This window comes from Pteronotus mesoamericanus, unplaced genomic scaffold, assembly GCF_021234165.1.
Source record: "Pteronotus mesoamericanus isolate MK-2021 breed Mesoamerican mustached bat unplaced genomic scaffold, CSHL_Meso_final contig_84, whole genome shotgun sequence".
Classification (NCBI taxonomy): domain Eukaryota; kingdom Metazoa; phylum Chordata; class Mammalia; order Chiroptera; family Mormoopidae; genus Pteronotus; species Pteronotus mesoamericanus.
In genome coordinates, this window is record NW_026555267.1 from 4490053 (window position 1) to 4506670 (window position 16618).

Sequence of the window (16618 nt, forward strand, 5' to 3'; positions counted from 1 at the left end):
TAAGAGTCACTTTTAAGGTGATTTATACTACAGGTAGGAAATAATAAAAAATGTTTAAATAAAAACAGTAATTCAGTCACCACATTTAATGTTAGTCTAAATTCTCATTGTTGCTGAAAATAAATGCACAATAAATATTTCTTGAATGAACAAATGAATCATTATCATCCTAGTGCATCTTGTACTTAGAGTAATCTTTCCAGTCATGGATACAATTGTCCCAGGGAATATGAAAATTCTTGTCAGTAAATCATTATGGCAAGAAATAGAAGCTAAGAAATTCTTACCTTCTTAAATCCCAGGTCCCCTTCAACTTTCTTTCATGCTTCTATATCCATTTAACCTGTGTCTAATTTTCTCAAGTTACACCACGGTTAAGGGGAAAGAGAAGGAGCAAGCAGGCAGGCAAACTGTGTGGTAGTCTCCCTCAGTTCAGACTTGGGTTATCGCTCTGAGCAATCTGTGAGCTGAGTCCCAACAGGAAGCAGATGGCACATTCAAATCAGGGTAACTTAAGAAGAATTTACTAAAAGGACTACTTAAAAGGTGTAGAGGAAGTGTAGGTAACCCCAGGGGAGAGTGCTAGTAACAGTTCAGCTCCCTTATACACTCTTAGGCATGAAGAGGCGACAAGACGGAGTGGTTTCCAGAACTGCCCAAGGAGGGCTATGCAGAGGGCTCTCTTCTCTCACCTGAGAACTTGTTAAGAGACAGAGCCAAACCCCGGGCAACCATGCTGAGGCAGAGTTGCAGTGATAAAGTCCCTGCCTCACTCCAATCTGCTGCCAAGACTTCTCTGGGACAAACCTACTTGGAGGCGAGAAAGCAAGGGAAGTAGTTGAAGTGCAGGTGGGTACTGAGCAGCCTCCCGGGGCGAGGGTAGGATAAAGAAGGAGGGACAGTGGATCCACAGAGGCAAATACAAGATTTTCAGCATACTCTCGTTTATTCCTTCCAGCCAAAATGAAGATACACTGGGTTACACTATTTATATAAATTGATGTTAATATGCAAGTGAGGACAAAGGGACTCAAAGGTTTTATAATTTTTATATTTTAACTTAAATTTATCAAGCTGACATTGGTTAATAAGATTATATAGGCTTCAAGGGTACATGTCTATGATACATGACCTGTATATCGCATTGTGTGCCCACCGCCCGAAGTCTAATCTTCTTCCATCGCCATAATTTGGTCACCTTTACCCTTTACTACCCTTCACCCCCCTTCCCTCTGATAACTACCATACTGTTGTCTGTGTGTATGAGTCTTTGTTTATTTTACTTGCTTGTCCATTTGTTACTTTAATATCTTACATGTGAGTGAAATCATATTGTTCTTCACTGTTTCTGACTTATTCCGCTTAGCACAATATTCTCAAGATCCATGCAAGTTGTCACAGATGCCAGTATTTCATCTTTTCTTATGGCTGAATACCATACATGTAACATATCTTCTTTATCCAATTATTTGTCAAAGGGTACTTCAGTTGTTTCTATGTTTTGGCCACCATGAAGAATGCTGAAATGAACATAGTGGTGTATATATCTTTGTGAACATATTCTGTGTGAGAGAACACTCACCAATCAGAACCTAAGAAAATAACCTAATTTAACAGAAATTCTGGGAACTTTAATGCAACCAAACCATTGTTTTCTGTGTGTGTGTTTGTTTTTAAATACAAAATTATCCTAATGTTATAAATAAGCCATGAAATTCCTAGCTTGAACATCTTGGGAATGATACAAAAATCAAGAAGTTCCTGCAAGTAGAAAGTTCTCGTTGATATATTCAGAGATGGACAACATTGTTATGTAAAGAACCAAATAGTAAATATTTTGGCTTGGCAGTTACTCAGCTTCACCATTGTAGCCTAGAAACAGCCATAAATAAATGGGCATGGCTATGTTCCAATAAAACTTTATTTACAAAAACAGGTAACTGGCTGGCCCGTGTGTTTATTAATCGAAGGAAAAAGCAATGGTTTTGAACAGACAGATGTGGGTCCCAGTCCCAGCTCCTACACTCTCAGTAGAGCGGCCTTGGACAAATTGCTTATTCTCTAACTAAACGCCCTACCTCATAAAGTCAATAAAAGTGTTAAGTAGAGACCTGGTCCAGATGAGCTACTCAATAAATGGCAGCTGCCTTCCTTTCTACATAGCACCAAAGAAAATATGGAAACTGAATAAGTGAATTTGGCTCAAACATGTTAAGCTACTTGCAAAGTGGGTCACAAGGTCTCTAGGGAAAATTGGGAGAATATATTGTCTCAATAAATCCCATGGAGAAAGATATTACATAAAAATGCCAGAGTTTTAATTTTTAAAATGAGCAACTTAATATCTGGAGCAGAGTTTAGTGGGTTTGAAAGGGCGGGCTGCGTTATTACCGCCAGCAGGGGACTGCCTAATTGGGGGCCCATCGCCTAACCAGAGAAAACACAGCTGGAACCCAAACCACTCGTGGTGAACAAGAAAATGGTGTACGGGAGGGCTGGAGAGAAATAAGGCAATGGGTTTCTAGAGGGAGAAAAGCAAAAAATAAAAAGGCATGGCTCCAAGATCGGCATCAGATCTCAAAAACAGAACTTGCTAAGTCAGAGTTTCCCAGAGGAACATTGTGACTCACTGAAAACCTTTCCATCCAATTCCTTTCCGCCCATAGTCGTAAGGTTATAGCAAAGTTACAATACATTTTCATCAGGAGAAACAAGGGGAAGACAGCCTTGATCTCACACTGGCCAGTGCCTTTCTCTCCAAATTTGGTCCTAAAACCTCCAGAAATTGCCCCTTTGCCCAAGGCTGGATAAATTCTCCCCCTGCATGTTGTCTAGCATAGCAGCTTATCCAAATGGCCGGACAGCATGGCCTTTTTATCCCTGTCTCTTCCATCTGTCCTTAAGCGCCTAAAAAGAACAATTCTGTGTACTATGCTGGAGTTATGGCCACACTGCCTGGCTTCGTGTAAGGCCCCTGAAGAGAATAAGTATTTGTTGAATTAAGAATAAATAGCTGAGTGTGGACTAAACTGGGGTCCCTTTTTTCTTTTAAGATATTTACATGTTCCTTCATTCCTCAGTAATAAATAAACTGTCACCCTTCAGCCTTAATCTAATTCCCATTTTCTGGACCTGTGAAATATTGCAGTTTCTTGTTGACATCCAAGTTGTATGATAAGGGCAAAGAACCTATCATGGAGCCTGACAGAATGTGCTTATTCAATGCATATTAGTTCTTTCACCTCTTCATGTCAGTATGCTCCTAACCTCAATCATTTCTTAATGAAACATTTGCCTTCAGTTATATTGGCTTTTGCCATCTTCTTTTTAAATCACTTAACAACAGAATGAGGGCAACACACTTTAAGTAGCAGTGACTTTTTTTTTTTCCTTTCTTTCTTTTTTTCTAGTTTCCACTGAACTGGCATGCATTCCAGATCAGGTCAGAATCAACTTTGCTTTGCCTGAAATTATAGTCGAAAGCAATTTAGGCCTTTGAAATGCACTACTTTTTTAAAATTAAATTAAATGTGGTGACATTGGTTAATAGGATCATACAGGTCTCAGGTATATACTTTTATGAGCAATGCATTGCTTTTTTACATCAGCAAACCCAGAAACTTATTGCTCTAAACTAACGTCAGAGTGGAATCCACACCAAGTATGGAGTCCACACATTATCAATAAAATCCTTACAACTACTCGCATGTAGGTTTACAACAGCCAGTAGGGCCAAGAGTACAACTTTTGGCGGCTGATTTTTGGTGTTCAAATCCCGGTCTACCGTGATTAGTTGGGAAAGGAGAGAAAATACTCAGATCATAGGATTAGGGTAAGGGCTGCGTTAGTAAATATATAGAAATGTCAAATGCAGAGTAGCCACGGTGTTTAGAGGTTAATGGTGACCACTATGGCTATGGGTGTCACGCGGATCATCATGAAGAAGTACTGGCTGTCTCTGAAGCGGGGGCCTATGAAGGCACTGGCGCCTTTACAGTGCACTCTTCCGTTTCAGAGTGCTTCCTCTCCACTGATTTCCACCGGGAGCTTTCATCTCCACTCTCCGTATCACAGATGGAGAAAGTGGGCTGAGAGCAGTTAAGTTATTGTCCACAGTCACGCAATAAGTGAATGACAGAAACAGATTAAACTCCCCAATCAGACTCCATTTTCAGTATTAATCTACCACCCCACAGCAAAGGCAGAAAGAGATAAAAACGCGTGGACAATAGGAAGGACAGAAACCCACGTTAACGTCTGACTACCTGGAAATAATGTGTGCATTGTTGGTAAAAAGTGAATCTTAATATCGACCAAACTGTGGGTACACGCCTTTGAGGGATTCACGCATTCTGGTTAGGAGGCAGATACCAACATCAAAGTGCCTCAGTCTGCATATCATCCCTGATCTTCTGAGTCAAACGCTAGAGCTTATTTATTAATTTGCTATTTTGAATATAACGTGGTACTTCTCCGGAAATATTTAATCACAGAATAGGAAAAACTGTTTTATGAGAAGTGTTACAGGCATTTATAAAGATGTGCTGGAGTACAGATTTCATATGGAATTTGGAACCTCTATCATTGTACAGCTTCATCTCCTATAGCTTTCCTTTCATTTTGTATTAATTGAATAGCCACATGTGATATCCTCTTAAAGGAAATGGGGATTTGTCATGAAATGAGGATGTATTGGAAAAGGACTTCAATAACACGCTTTTATTCACTGCTTGTTAATAGAGCCCACTGCTTCTTCCCATATTTTTTGAAGATTTTTTTTTTCTTTCTAGGAAATGTGCTAAATATTGGTGCGACACTCAGGTCAGTTTTTAACTGGCAATCATCTATGTATTAAAGTTACCTCTTAAAAACAAGACAGCACCATCAGGCAGAGGGACAACATCAAGGCAGGGCTACTAGGCTTCATTGCATGGTGATGGGCTGTTGCTAATCAAGAAGCACAGGTACGTCCTATATCAAGAGTGCAGGGGGCCTGGTCCATCCTGCTGCAAGAGTCAGAAATAACCAATGCATTTCGATGCAATCTCCAAATCCCCGTCTCTGAATTGACCCACAGGAGATGAAAGAGCCATGCAACAAATCGTGGTTCAAAGGCTCTCTTCTGCACTGTCCTTGCTTTTCTGTCATTTATGTGCTTCAATTTTCTTCTCCAAGTTGCACTTTACCCTTCTTATACTTTTAGTCAATAAGTCATCCTTACACAACATCATCTTCTGATGTGGCATCAACTATTTCTACGTCAGTGACTCCCAAGTCTTTATCTTTAACTTTGATTTCCCTCCCACGACCCCAGTCCACTGAATCTCCCCACCCGGGGATCCCACAGGTACCAGCGTATTAAAAGCAGAACTCCTTCCTCCTGGCATATTTAAATCTGCTTTTCATTCTCTGTTTTTATCCCCAAGGACACTTCAGAGCCATCTTTGGTTCTTTCCTCTTTCCTTGACCCCCCTTACACTAAACCCCATCAGGCCTATCTCTGAAATGTCACTCCAATCTGTTAGCTTCTCTCCATCCCCACTGCTAACAGTGCCTTCCACAGAGCCCCCATCTCTTTTTCCTCGGACTGATCTGGTGGCTGTCGCATTTATCTTCCCCCATCCCGTCTCTCCCTTTTTCAAGTCATTCCTCACACCGACTTTCTGAAACACAGATCTGATAATGTCATTTTTCTCTTCTTAAAGAGCTTCTCTCCTACCCCCCACCCCCGCTGCCGGCCCTATGTCTTCCTGGTGAATGTCTTCTCAATCTTTCAGGAGCCAAGTCAACTGCTAACAACCCCTCCACAAACCCTCTCTTGACTTCTCCAGGCAGATTTAGTCTCTCTCGTCTGAATCCAATAGCCCTTATAAAAGCATCTGTTACAGAGCTGTCACTTCTTTGTATATTGAAGTGACTGCTGGAATAGAAACTTTGAGAAATGCACCCAGGTGACAATATTTAGACATTTTCTTTTCAGGATCCCAGGTTCAGACCACTGCTCGGTACTGAAATTCCTACTGTTAATCCCCAATAGAATGCAAGCTCATGAGAATACAGAGTGAGTTTTTGTGAGGGTTAAGATCTTTTTCGAAATTCTATACCAACAGTTCAAGCCCCAACCCTAAAGTACACTGTTGTGTGTCTCTGTGTGCCCATACACACAGGAGCACTGAACCTCAAACCTTAACTATATTTTTCTGACTTGCTTACCCTGTCCTCATTTACTCCTTTTTCTCATTGTTCTACTACCTAGAATGTATTTGAGAACTCTTTGACATCTGTTTAATTCAGTGCCAGCTACATGTTAGAAGTAGGTACTAAATACGTATTTGTCAAATGAATGAACACATTATCTTTGTGAAAAGTTAGTCTTCAATCAGGAAATGAAGCTGTAGGTAAACAAGCCTTGGATGTGAGCTCAAGCTGACCTAGATTCTTGGCCAAAGAGAATCCTAAAGCACATCAAGCTGTGGCTTCAAGCCTTACCGAAACACACCAGAAAGACATGGCAAACCAACCTAAAAAACTTTCCAGGGTGGCCCTGACCTTGAATGCTGGTTGTGCTGTGTGCTGGTGTGCTGTCCTTCCGGTATTGCTGACTGACTGTTCAGTAAAATGTTATAATGTTTACCACCTGGTATCAGTGACATGTGGCAGAAGGAGGGAAGGGAGGCAGGGAGGAAGGAAGGAAGTTAGTTGTGTGTATAATAATACTTTCTATTAGTAAACAAATTTTTAATGACATTAAACAGGGTAAGGAGAATTGAACTGTGGGTGTTGCATGGAAATGGAGCAGATTGTAACTTCGATTAATTATTATCAGAATAGGCCTTATGGAGGTAGAAATTAGGGAGATCATATCTGTGGAGCTGAAAACTTCATCATCCTATGAATAAAAGAGATCCCTTACTGACCTTTGCTGTACCAGTAACATGAGCAAAACATATTGTTTTTGTCCAAATAAAAACATATTGTTAGCTCTCCTTATTTTTTTGAGATCTACAAGTTGTCCTTTACTGAAACATCACTAGTTTACCTTGCATGAGAGAGATAAATTATGAGAAGTAAATGAAAAAGCAATTTAGATGATCTTGGAGAGTGGAGTTCCTTAAGCAAAGCAGAAAACTCAGAAACTGTAGAGGGAGGGAATAAATTTCATTACATAAAAATGAAAAAATCTCTACAGAAAAGGTACTATAAAGAAACATAAAAGATATACACTCCATTGACTAAAAATTGCAGATACGCATAAAGAACAGATATCCATAATGTACAAAGAGTTCCTATAGATCAACAACAAAATAAAACAATTCCAGAAACATTGACAAGCACCACAGAAAGGCAATTCATTGAAAAGGTCTGTATTTAGTAATATGAAAGAATATTCATGATATTGCAGATATATAAATACTATGCCTTTCTTTTAAGTATACATGAGTACACATGTATGCAAAAGTGTACACACATATACACACATATTCATATATTTTCATTTATATGTATAAATAAAGTGTATTAGAAAAATATGTAATGATCTATCAACTATTAGAGTTTGAGAATTTTTTTAGCTGGAAGTTCCTTAACTTATGAAACAGTTTTTAAGATGTATGAGTACAAGCTTTCTTGGTAAACATCAATTAACACTTAAAAATGCTTTTATTTTTCAGTTTTGATTGTGGTGTCCTGCAAACGACAATAAGGTCAAGCTGTTTAATGATATTGTTCAAACCTGCTTTATGCTGATTGACCTGCTTGTTCTGTAATGACCTATTTCATTTTTTGGATCGGTCAGCTTTTCTTTATGTATTTGAAGTTATGCTATTAGGTATACACAAATTTAAGATTGTTACATATTCCTTTGAAAAAATATTTCTGTTTTTCTCTCATAACACATGTTATGTAAAGTCTGGTTTTTCTGATATTATTATAGCCATACTGGCATTCTTTTGCTTTGTATTTACATAGTATATCTTTTCCTTCCTTTAATTATAACTGATCTGTATTTTTATTTCAAGTGTGTTTCTTTTAAACAGCAATTGATCGAATCTGTTTAACATCCAGTCTGACAGATTTTGCCTTGATCCATTTAAATAATCTATAAGCACATGAGAAGCTGTGCCACATCACTAGTCATCAGAGGAATGCATTTTAAACCCATAACAAGATGCCTCTACCCAGCCAGCGGAATGGCTAAAATGTAAAATAATGACAATAGCAACTTTTGCAAAGATATGGAGCAACTGGAACTCTCACCCATGGTTAGTGTCAGAGTAAATTGGTTAAGGCACTCAAGAAAATGGTTTAGCAGTGTCTACTACTCAAGCTAGCCCTATGCAGCCCTAAGACACAAGTTCTGTACCTAGGCATATACCCAACGGAAATAAGATGAGTATATATGTCCAATAAAAGCTACGCACCAGAGCATTCATAACAGCTTTTTAAAACATGGGAAAAACTGAAAATGACTCAAATGTCATCAACAGGAAATGGATACATTTAGGTTTATTTGTGAAATTATATACCACACAACAATTCAAAAAGTAACTACTGATACAGGAACAGGAAGGAATCATGCAGACATGATGTTGAGTGAAATAAGCCAGACATAAAAGTGTAAATACTATGTGATTCAAGTCATATAAATGTTGATAAGAGGCAAATGTCACTTTGGGTGGTAGATGTCAGAACAGTGGATACTGGTAAAAGAGGTTGATTGGTAATAAGTTTGACTAGCTTAAGGAAACACTCTGAAATACTGAAAATATTTCATATCTTGACCTAAATAGTAGTTTCATGGGCTATACAAATATAAAATGTCTTCAGTCTGTACACTTAAGATGTATGCACTTTACTATATATCTCAATAAAAAGAAAAAATATAGAAACAAAATAAATACCAAGGTGAAACATTCATTTTTCTGTTTAAAAATGCAATGCTATTTTACCCCTTTGGGTGAACCAGCTGAAGTTTCTTTAAAGCTAAGCCAAATACACACCATCCTGTGAAACATCACATCTGCCAGAAAGTAGACATTTGGAACCTCAGGGAGAGTTCAGCGGATGAGGTGGGAGAACAAAGCTGCTGTTTTAATGACTGAGTCTGAACTCAATGGAGTTATCATGCCAAGCACTCCATTTGTCTCACTTTGATCTAGTAGTGGATAATTTTGAGAATGAATATTGGCAGTAATCCTTTTTGGCAGCTTATAAGCAACTTCGTGTCCGTCTCAAGAGTACTAGTTCTGGAGACAGACCGCTCAGGTTCAAACCCTGTGTTGACAAGTAATACTTGATTAATAATGTTAGCTCCCCTTATTTTTGGCACTTTGAAAAAATGTGCATATTTGGAATCTAGACATGTCTTAATTCCTAAGTAGATTCAAAAAAGACATTGGTTTATTTTTCATCTTTTCATTATTCATTGATGACAAAGCACTAAGTAGGGATTTGAAAATCATTTGTCAAGAGGAGGTAAGAAACAAGAGGCTATTACATTCCTTTGATTTCTCCTGTGGGTCCTCTTTAAAATCCGTGATCTACACAGTCAGTCTACATTAGTCCCTGTTCCCCACATGGGAGAATGGGTGACCAGTAGAATATTGTCCAATTCTCCATATTATTCCTTATTCTACATTATTAATTTTTTTTCAATTAGGATTCAAGCACCTTCAGATTGGATTACAAATTAACCTTCTGAATTCAAAGGAAGCTCCTCTGTTGTCTAAAGCCCTGGCGTTCCAATTTCTCAGACCACCAGCAATTAATGCCTTCCTCATCCCTGGTAAAGGGTGGCAAGTTTTTACAGAGTTGCAAACACATTGAGCATCTTCTCAGCAATTCAGTTTGCATTCTTCAAAGAAAATACAGTCACCAAATAAAAAATACTCAAGGACTTCACTTCGTTTAGGCCTAGTGACATATACCACTTGATTATGTTGGCATTTAGGAATGGCTCGGCTTGAATGTAACTTTCCTGAAATGTAGCTCGTGGCCCACTGTCTACATGATGCCAAAACGCTTGCTGACAGGTGAACCCTTAGCTGGCCATCTGAATAATTACTAAATGCCAATCATCTAGGAATGCACAGAGAGCTGAATGGGTGACTGAATTTTCACTTTCCTTCCAGTTTGTATCTTTTTTGCCATATTTTTTCCCCTCTCACTGATCTGATTTTCCTTCTGATTCACTTGTGATAGCAGCTATTGGGGTGCGCTGAATTTTCTTTCAGAATGACAGTATCCCTTACTGTTTGGCCAACGTTTCATATTCCTTTCTCCACAGGATTTGTGTTAGATGAGGATCTGAGCAATTGATAAGCTGTAATACACTTCGCCATATATAGTTGATATTGGCAACCATTCAGGGCCCGCCATGTGAGTTTGGGGTGTAAAGGTACCTGCCCAATAAATAAACTGTGTTCAAAGCTCTGAACACTCAATAAATTTCCCAGATTAATAACATCTTTGGTGTTTTAACCTTGATTAATGAGGGAAATGGTAACATATTTGGACTTCGTGGCTGCCTTGAATTTAGATTCCTTATCATCACATATCGCTGTCTGTGTAAACTTCGGCATCTTTTTTCTACTTTCTGAGCCTCCTTTTCATAACCAGTAGAGCCCAAACAACCTGTGATGGCTGCTGAGTAAACCAAATGAGACATAATCTGAGAAGGTGCCTTGGGAACTATCAAGGGATTTATAATTGTAAAGTACAAGGATGTACAATAGCATTTACCATGCTAGGAAGAACTGCATCAGCAGCTGAATATAAAGTAGACTTAAAAGCTTATAGAAACTTCAGATGCAGGAGTAATGCCATTGCATTATTTCATGCTCCATATAATGGCTGAAATGAGGTGCACCTCATAAATATTTGCTAAATGAGAAAAAAACTTAAACTTTAAAATAGAAGAATCTTTTTTCATTTCAGATCTTATTACTGTATTCTAATAGATTCACTCTATTGCAAAAAGTGATTATGTTCCACTTGTTAAAAATCAATCAATACCCCCTTGGCCAGTGGGGCTTAGTTGGTTGGAGCATTGTTCTGTAAGCAAAAGGTTACAGGTTTGATTCCTGGTCAGGGCACATACCTAAGCTGTGGGTTTGATTCTCCATCCAAGCACATAAGGGCAGCAACCAATCTCTCTTGCATTGATATTTCTCTCTCTCCCTCTAAAAGCAATGAAAAAAAAAAATGTCCATGAGTGAGGATAAAAAAAATTAAAAATGAATCAATACCTACTTCTTAAGGGCTCACTAGGTACCAGTCACATGGCTGGGACCATGCGAAAAACAAAAAATATCATTTGAAATCAGGGAGGGAGAGTTCTGATTTAGAGTGATGAGTCCAGCCTACATGTTTAACTCTCTGCTGTCCCCTTCATCCACAGCGCATTCCAATGAGTAAATTTTGTCAGCACCAGAAAGCAAGTCAAAATCCTGCACTATTTTAGTGGAAATAAAACAGAATTAAAAAGAAGAGTTTCCAAACGCTAAGCCACTGGGTACAAACAGAAAAGTGACCTAGTGTATATGTGTAGAAAAGACCCCAGGAGAAAACCAGCAAAGCAACCACAATCAGGGCTATATGAGCTCAAGGTAAGACTGAACTCCTACTGTGATAGATTCAAGTAACAGAGAGTGCATGTACTGAAATTAAGAATATTGCTTATAGATTAAATATACAATTGCTCAAAAAAAAATGGAGGTAACCTATTGATGTTATTGAATGCCATGTCATCAAATGGCTGGTATACCATGGCTGGTATAGTGGGTTGAATTGCATCCTCCAAAACTTCATAACCACATGGAACCTCAGAATGTGATCATATTTGGAAATAGAATCTTTGCAGATATAACTAACTAAGATATAAATTGAGATAAAATCACAATTTAGGTCGGACCCTAAATCCAGTGATGGGTGTCCTTACAAGAGGAGAGGACATACAGACAAAGAGAAAATCATGTGAAGATGGAGGCAGAGCTGGGCTTAACGCATCTATATGACAAGGAATGCCTATTCCAACAACCACCAGAAGCTAAGAAGCAGGCAGGGATGGTTTCTCCCTTAAGAGATCTCAAAAGGAACGAACCCTACTAAACCCCCTGCCTGCATACTTCTGACATCCTAAACTGGGACATAGTCACTTCCTGTTTGAAGCCTCCCAATTTGTGGTTATTTATGGCAGCCATAGAAAACACAGCTGGTGACCAAGGGAGTGGGAAAGGAGTTCTGGAATGTCTCACTTTGGCATTAAATGTGCAGCCGGAACTGCCAAGCCTCCTCCCTACTCATAACTCATTAACCAAAACTGCTCACACAGCCCCGCACAATAACAAGGGGTCAGGAAGTGTAATCCTATCACATGCCAAAAAAAGAAAAAAAAGAAAAAACCCAGAAACCAGAAATATTTGTCAACAATGCTAATGACTACCACTGAGCCTATGGTACTACTTTGCTTTCCCAGTCAAAAGTACAAAAAGTACAACTTTGCAAATATATGCTAATGAAAATAGATGACACTCAAATTCTCTTCTCTTGTGACAGAGAGATATGTTGCTCCCCAAATCTCCAAAGTGACTTTCCATATGTTCTTTGTGACAGCAATATCAAATTTGAGTTCTAAAACCCCTCTTAAAATCTGGCAATGACTCAACATTAGGAAGAAAAGCCTTCCTCATAACCTTCTAAATGACATTTTCAGGAACAACAAGCAGGAAAATATTGTCTGAATTCATCCTACAGAGAATGGATTTGGATATTTTCTTGGAAATAATTTTTAAGAACCTCGTCTTTATAATCTTCATTAAGACAAGACAATGATGAAACATTTTAAGAGAAAATTTGCTGAATCCATAGATGGATCCTGGCTCTGTGTGTTCGAGGTAAATCATAAAGAGAAATAATGCCAGCATTTCAATGTATTCAAAATTTCCGTATACCAGACAACTACACCAAGCTATAGTGAAAGTTATACTTTTTTGGTGACTGATATAGCCTTATGTCTGATTTAGCCTTATGTCTGATTTTAGGAAAGCAGGAAAAAAAATGTGTTTCAACTTGTAAATCTAGCCAGGCTGTCTCCCGTTGACAATTAAGGAAACTCAGTATGAGACAAAAATAACATCATAATAGCATGCAAATCTTCATAAAGCAAGGCAAATACCTGCTGTGTAGCAATTTTTTTTTAACCTGACTCCCTTATAATATGGGAGTAATCTATATTACATCTTATAGGTTACTGGGTTGTTCTGGAAGCCAAAGCTTCAAGGTGAATGGTGCAAGCAGGCCTTAGTGAGAGGTTGAGCGTCAATGCTTCCTGAGTCATGTGCCTCTTGGCCTGTGTGCCGCGGGGTGCCACCCCTCAGGGGATGGTGAGCAGCCCCCTCCCCTCTTATGGGATCCCTTTCTCAAGTTCCTTCCTCTCTGTCCTCTCCCCAGGGAGCCCTTTTCAGCCCTCCAGCCAGGGTTTAGCCTTGTCTGCCAGGTACACCTGCAGCCATGCCTGCGAACGAGCGGTGGGAGACCTGAAGGAAAACAAGTGTGAAATCCACATCCAGTTTGGTAAGTCTTTGAATTCTGGTATTCTTCCCCAATCCATATATTACTGTTTACTTTTCAAAGTCATCAATAGTTTCCCCATGCCTTCTGTTCTGGTTTTATTCCTGTATTTATCAGTATACACAGAATGGACTGCATTTATTCCATCTGACTCATGGCCAACACTTGAACTTTATTTTTTAATAAAATCAATGTACAATTTCAGAAAGAACATATTTACATAGGCAAGATTTTCAGTAGAATTGACAGTATAAATGACACTAAACACACTGGACAGCCTTTCAAGTAACTGACATGAATCTTACAAAGCTTGCTCTGAATTTTTTCCCACTCTGTCTTCTAAGTATGCCTACCAGCTATGATTCCCAAGAGAGAGATCCACTCTTCGTTATTTGCATTATAAAAGCAAGAGATTTCTTTTCCATTTTTAAAACATAAAGTTATGTTACAATATCGAATGTTCTCTTGCAGGCCATACATGCCCCCTTCTTATTCCTAATACTTACGACCTCACCTTGCAATTTAGAATTATTGTCCTAACACATTAAGATTGCATATAGCCTCAAAGCATTTGTTAACTGAATAGTTGGGATTTGTGGACTCGGTACTGGACAAACAAAGGCAACTTGAAAATTCAAATATGCTCCATTGACTATTCCAGGCTGATCAAAACCCTAATTTTTTGGAAGACAATGTCTCTGTCCCTCACCCTGGCACCTGCAAGCAACACCAGATGCGTGTGCCATTATCCTCACAGCTACTTGCTACCCCTACTGGGACTTGTCACTACAATAAACATCAAAATCCATGAACATTTACCACCCTCTTTCTTCATCAAGCACGACTCTGGATGCTGCAAGTGGATGACTTCAAACCAGCATCCTGAAAGAGTTGATTCTGAGAATTCTTTACCAACTCAGCGGTTTAAATGGAGAGGCTATTTCCTTGAGCTTTCTACTCTGCCAACTTCCATGACATCACAATCTCTTGAACTTTTGAGCATTTATATGTTTTACCTATTAAAAATGTAGAAGAAAAAAGGAGAGGGAGGGAGGAAACAAGGAAAGAAGGCAGGGAGGGAGGGAGGGAGAAAACAGGAGGTAGAGAAGAAAAAAGATTTTTTTTTTATTGTAATTACTGTTTTCAATGTGAATGAATTCCTTTGTTAACTTAACCAAGCGCTTAATTCAGCATCTCAGCCATTTCAGGGCAAACAACAGAATTCTTGGAATTGAATCCTAAGAATGAAAAGACACTGATACCTGAGCTACAAAGCAAAAGGCAGCTGACCTGGGTGCTTAGATTACTTTGTCAGCATTTCTGCCACATGATCATTTGTTGTTCTTGTGTCAGTGTTACGTTGAAAAAGGTCATACAGTTGCTGAAACAGTTGGACTGTTACCATTAAAACTTTTTTTTTTGTATTTTTCTGTAATTGGTCACCATGATGTAATTTATACCAGTGATTTTCTATCAGCATCATTATGTATTTTAGTCCTTTTGCTTTAACAACTTTTCTCTTAGGCTGTTTCACGATACAGTTCTAACAGACTGATATTGGTAATATTGGTGTGGAGGAGGGGGCTTTGCACACTCCTTGCCATATCCACTGTCTTTAAAGTTGAATTTTTAAAGTCAAAAGAAAAAGATCAAACTCTCCATACCCTAAACAATTAATACAGAGATCCAATTACCTGATATCTTAAAATATATTTTTTATTTGGGGGAAAAGAGGGAAAACATCTCCAAAACTGTTCTAAGGAAAACAAAGACAAATTACATTTATTAAAGAATACACCACACCTCTGCAGGAGATTTCTCCCTACAGAGCTGCAGAAACATATGAGAGATATGGTTAGACGTGATGCAGAACGCACAGGTCTTCAAAGGAAGCTCTGACCTACTTTGTTTCTGCCTTGTTCATGCTGGTCCTTAATGCTGCAGCTTTGTGAGTCAGATGCAATCAGTAATTGCAGCATTTTGGGGGGCCAGTCTGCCTCCATGAAGCGTAAGACAGTTTCATAATACAGAAGCTTCTGATCTCCTGTCAACAATTAGGATCTTTACTGCCACATTTCGCTGGGGGTTGGAGATCATTTCTGTTTTTGTTATTTCAATGTTTGCCTCCACTAGATAAGTGACTTTATTTAAGAATGGGGAGCAATGTAACATTTCAAAATATCTAACGAGGACATCATCTTAAGTCGTAGGCAGTGATTTCTAAATATACACTGGAGAGATCTAATAGGAAACTACTTATTAGTAATAAGCACAGGAAACATTTTTCTGCCATAACTTAATGAGGCCGAGTACAAGAAGGCTGGAGCCAATTCACCTCGTTGTTTTTCACATGCAATGAGCACTGTGCCCGCTATCAGCTGTTTCCACATACAGACTTCCAATACTCCTAGACTAACGACCCAAGAGTGGAGTAGAGAAATCTGAGGCACAGCTGCATAATAAGAGCAAATTAAAAAGACAAGCTTGACATTGGAAAGGACTGAAGAAAGGCCACACAAACTTTAAAATGTTTTCTGCATTATGCTTTCTCTCTGCTCTAATCCTATCTATAACGTTATGCATGGTCTAATTTAATAAGAACATTTAACTTCAATCCTTTATCCTTTCATGCATGTACTCATCCTAAGGATCTGTCATTCAAATGTTGGAGGAATTTGTAGCTTCTCTTACCTCATCTTGAGCCCCCATCCATTGGTTAGTAGGTATAACTTTTAAGTGAAAGTTCAATATGATTGAAAATATCACCTGAAATGATCCTTGAAACTGTTGGTTGCTTTAGGCAACATTCAGGGTGTCTCTGGCTCACACACAGGATCATGCAGCAAACTCAGCTATTGATATTGCTGCATTGATGCTGATCCAGGAACCTACTGCTCGAGGTTATTCTGAAAATTAACTGGAAAAGTATGCAGAGATGTGTGTTCAATAATTTTATTTACAGTCTTCCTTATAAATATTATTGCAAATTTCAAGTGAGGCTACCACTTTAAAATGAGCTATAGTTAGTGTAGATGTGTGTTTATGCGCA